We start from the raw sequence: 5,042 nt of genomic DNA, 5'->3' as shown, positions 1-5,042 counted from the left end.
AAATTATTCCTGCAACAAAACTTTCTGCAAAAAATTCCTCTGCAAAAATCCTTGAAATCTTCGAGCAAGTAAAAATTTTTTTTTTTTTTGTTTTTCTCCTCCTCCAAGAAAGAAATAATTATTGTCTTTATTTCCTTTCTCTTGGAATTAGTTGGGAAAAATCATCCTCCCTCCGCCTACAATTAAGAAAATCAATATAAGAGAATATTTTCCCAATATAAATAAAAGATTCCTTGCCCTCCGCAGAATATTCCAGTGAAATTATTCTCTGCGATTTTGGCATCCAGAAAGGAAATTCGGATAGCTTCCTTCCAATTGTTCTCCCAGGCAAGCAATGGAAATTCCTTCCGAATTTTGGAAACCGGGAGCCAGCAAATATTTCTATTTCTGCAGCCGACGAGTGACTTGCGACCCTTTGTTCGCCGAGAGGAACCTTCCAATCGCGAGCAGTCCGGCGAATAGCAAAAAAACAACCACAGAGGCCTCCTGATCTTCCGCTTCCTCCAATCTTCTCCGGTTCCGAGGTCGCGCAGAAACAACCACAGATGCCTCCCGATCTTCTGCGATCCTTCGCCGATCCGCCGACCCGCCGGACCGACGCCTCCAGGCAAAATTTTCCTTCGGAGCGCCGACGAAAATCGGAACCGATCCGTCCTCCTCCGACCTCGTTTGTTCGCGCGAAGCCAATCCGCCTCCGATCCGACTGCTCGCACGCGCGAAGCCAATCTACTTCCACAGATCTCCACGCGATCCGCTTCCCTGAGCCGCGATCAAGAGTCCTGCCGCAAACAAGAGTCCTGCAGCAAAAAAAAATCTCTGCCTAGTCGCCAAATCTTCTTCCTTGCGCCGACAAAATTTCTTCCTTGCCCTCGAACCTTGTCTCTGATACAACTTGTTGAGAAAATTAGGGGCGAAGAAAATAGCAATCTACACAAATCCAGAAGAACACAGAGATTTAACGAGGTTCGGCAAAGATGCCTACGTCCTCGGGAGCAGAGCGGCGAGTTCCTTTCAATATTCAGAAAAGAGTTTGCAGAAATCAGTGAGATACCTCCTGGGGTTACTAACAGGCCTATTTATAACCCCAGGAGTAAACCTAGGCACAATATGTAATTACAACATTACCCCTGTACCAAACCGCGGGGCTTTGCCCCCGCACCCCAACCCACGTAACTTCCCAATTTGGACAGATTCTTCCGCTCCGCTCTGCTCCGCTTCAATCCAGCGTCTGTCCCGATATGGTATATGAGCCATACCATAACACATATGTATTAGACTTGCGTATTATATTGAGAACTACAAATAACTCGGAATGAGATACACAATCCTCCCACAGTAGTCTTTGTGTCGCATTCAATAATTTATAAAGCACATGACCATCTTGGTTTGGTGGCGCTTTCTCCGCTTGTTCCATCGTCACTATTACCCCTAGTAACTGTGATTATTGTTTGCACTTTGCGATGAACTGCGAACCAGAAACGGAGAAAAAAGCTGACCTCTTTGCTTGAGGTGACCCTCCATGCAGCGATGCAGAAGAACTGTTTGACAACAGCCTGAGTATTTTACATTGCCATTCAAACATGTATGCATTACTTCTCCCATCCCACCAAGCCTCGATATTGTATTGCCAAGGCCTACCTAATATGATACGACACACATCAATGCCTATAACATTCCATACAACTTCACATTTATATTGCCTTCCTATGGAGGATGAAACTTGACATGAATAAGCTACTGTCGTTTCTACGCCATTCTTTACCCAACCAATTTTATACATATTTGGGTCTTTGGTGGTTTTTAATTGTAAGGCTTTAAGCATCTTTTATGACATGATATTCTTCATGCACCCACTGTCGATGACTAGATTACAAACTTTTCCCATAGCAGTGCGTCTAGTGCGAAAAATTTGATGTCAATGAGTTGTATTAATATGTTTAGGAGCCAACAAAATCTTTTCCAAGAAACAAGAATTTACTGCCATGAGCTGCGGGATCTTCACAATCTTTAATCGACGGTAATGTTGGAAAGCTATCATCCACCTCTTGTTCTCCTTCCGTCAATTGAGCTTGTCGACGGTTTGGGACAGTCATTGGAACAATGCCCCTGAGAACAACAGAAACATTTGGACGGCCCCGGCTTGTTGTAAATGTTGTCTTTGACATTGTTTGGCTTGGATAGTCCCTTTCCTTCCATGGCTAGCTGAGTTGGAGACAGTTGGACTTCAAGGGAGCTCACCTTTGCATTGGAATTTGAAATTCTTAGCTGATCAGTAGGTTGATCCCCCACAGGTCGCTTCCAAGTGTTAAATTTTGAAGCTCGACAGATTGCAATTCACCTTTGTAAGCAAAGTTGATAGCGGGATGGTGACCAAACATCGTTTGTGTCAAAGTTTTCTTGAATTGGTTTTTTGAGACCGCCAAACTGCCTCACCACTAACTGTTGATCTATTTCATTCAGTTCATTACAGGCACTTAATCTATAAAACTCCCCAGTGTATTACTAACATTGTGGTTTCCTCGAGTGTATCTTTGATATTGTAAATATAGCATTTGTTCATAAACGGATGGTAGGTGTTAGGAGTTATGATAGGAAATAATTTATTCTTATAAATAAATCATTTCCTTAGAATTAGAGTTATGTATGAAATAATTTATTCCTGTAAATAAATTATTTTCTTAGAATTAATGAGATATTTGTTTTCCTATTTCACGTTATTTCCTATATCTCCTAATAATTAATATGAATTAATTATTGGAGATATCATGTGTTATACTCTTACTTTCATATTATTTCTTTTTATTATTTTACCTATTACAAGATTCTTGAAAGGGTTATTTATAATATCGTTCATATCAATGAAATATTGAGTATTCCACCACATTATTCTGAGTTTTAACATGGTATCAGAGAAAACACGATTTTGAGTCTTACCATCTCCTCTTCCACGCCAAAATCCCATATATCTTCTTTCTAAGTCAAAACACATGACAGACAAAACGTAAAATTCAGCAAAGCCTGAATCTTGCAAATTCGATAGTCCGAACGACCCCTTTTATCTCCACTACTCAGATCAACCCGGTCTCGTGCTTGTTACGCAGCCGCTGAATGGAGAAAACTACAATTCCTGGAGTCGTTCCATGTTTATGGCTCTCAACATTAAAAACAAAGAAGGTTTTGTCAACGGCACCGTCAAAGAACCACTAGAGACGTCCACCGCAGAATTTCAACAATGGAGGCGTTGCAACAACCTTGTCAAGGCATGGTTGCTTAATTCAATTACAAAAGACATTAGAGCAAGTATAATATTCAACGAGAGTGCTCATGAAATCTTGCTCGACTTGAAGGAATATTTTTCTCGTACCAACAACGTTCATATTTTCCATGTCGAAGAAGCTATCCACGATTGTAAGCAAGGCGATATGACAGTTGGAGCTTATTACACCATGCTCAAAGGCCTATGGGACGAACGTGACACCCTCCATAACATTCCTAAATGCACGTGTGGTGCCATGAAGGAAGTGATGCAGTTTCAGCAAAACCAGAAAACCATGAAATTCCTCATGGGGCTTAATGAAACATACACTAGTATAAGAAGACAAATTTTGCTCATGGATCCCATTCCCAATGTCAGCAAGGCACATTCTCTCGTGCTCCAAGAGGAAAAGCAGCGCAGCATGAACAATGTAAATGCGTCGTAGCCGGAAGCTTCAGCTTTTGCCATGAAGAATAATGAATGAAAACCAACGAAGGTTTTCACGCCTAAAAATCCTCATTTAAAGTGTGGAAAATGTGACAAAATTGGGCATACCTCAGATACATGCCGAGCACATCTCAAATACGATTATTGTGGATGGCAGGGACACACCATCAATGACTGTAGGAAGCTGCAAAGGACCAATCCAGTGGGCAAAAAATCTGAACGAAAAAATTTTGCTCCCAAAGCCAATCATGTGGATACCAATACATCGACGAGTCCTGCACCATTCACCCTCACAGTAGAACAATATCAAAGCCTCATATCACTACTTGCAAAGAAAAAATTTAATTCGATGGCTAATCATGTTGGCAGTACATCAGCCATGAGTGATATCTCAGGTAAAATCTTTTGTGCCTCTGTTTTTAACAAAGAAATAAGTTGGATTCTTGACACAGGAGTCACGGATCACATGGTATATTCAACCAACCTACTTACCACAAAATCCAGTGTTATCAATCAAAAAGTACACTTGCCTAATGGGGCTATGACAACTGTCACACACTTAAGCAACATCCATTTTGCTGACTTTGTTCTACAAAATGTTTTATGTGTCCCCTCCTTCAAATTAAATCTGATTTTCATTAGCAAATTTGTGTTTGATTTACAATGTCTTGCCATCTTTAATAACCACACTTGTGTGTTACAAGACCAACAATCGGGGAAGATGATTGGGACGGGAACTAAAAGAGTGAGGACTCTACTACTTTGATACTCCATAAAAGAGCAAGTGTAATGTTGCTACTTCACCATCCCCAAATTTCCCCAAATTTCCCAAATTTCTGGCATAAACGTGTAGGCCACCCATCAAATAAAGTTTCCAGCTTGTTTCCCTTTCCAATTATAGACAAGAAAATTTGTAATATTTTTGATTTGTTAGTTTGCCCAATGACTAAGCAAACTCGTTTATCTTTTTAAACAAGTTCCATTAGCTCAAAAACACCTTTTGAATTAATTCATGTTGACATTTGGTGAGGATACCAAGTTCCTTCAATCACAGGAGTACGTTATTTTCTCATAATTGTTGATGATTATACTCAATGCACATGGACTTATTTGATGAACCATAAATCAGATACACATTCATACATCATCAAGTTCATAAACCTCATTGAAACACAATTCAATCTAAAAGTCAAAATCATTTGAAGTGATAATGGTCCTGAATTCATATTGAGGAATCTCTATCTCGACAAAGACATCATTCACCAATCAAGTTGTGTCTCCACTCTGCAACAAAATGGTGTAGCCGAAAGAAAACATCGCCACTTACTCAACATAGCCC

This window comes from Phalaenopsis equestris, unplaced genomic scaffold, assembly GCF_001263595.1.
Source record: "Phalaenopsis equestris unplaced genomic scaffold, ASM126359v1 Scaffold000002, whole genome shotgun sequence".
NCBI classification, from domain to species: Eukaryota; Viridiplantae; Streptophyta; class Magnoliopsida; order Asparagales; family Orchidaceae; genus Phalaenopsis; species Phalaenopsis equestris.
The sequence above is the reverse complement of the archived record's forward strand: the minus strand, read 5'-3'. Positions refer to the sequence as shown.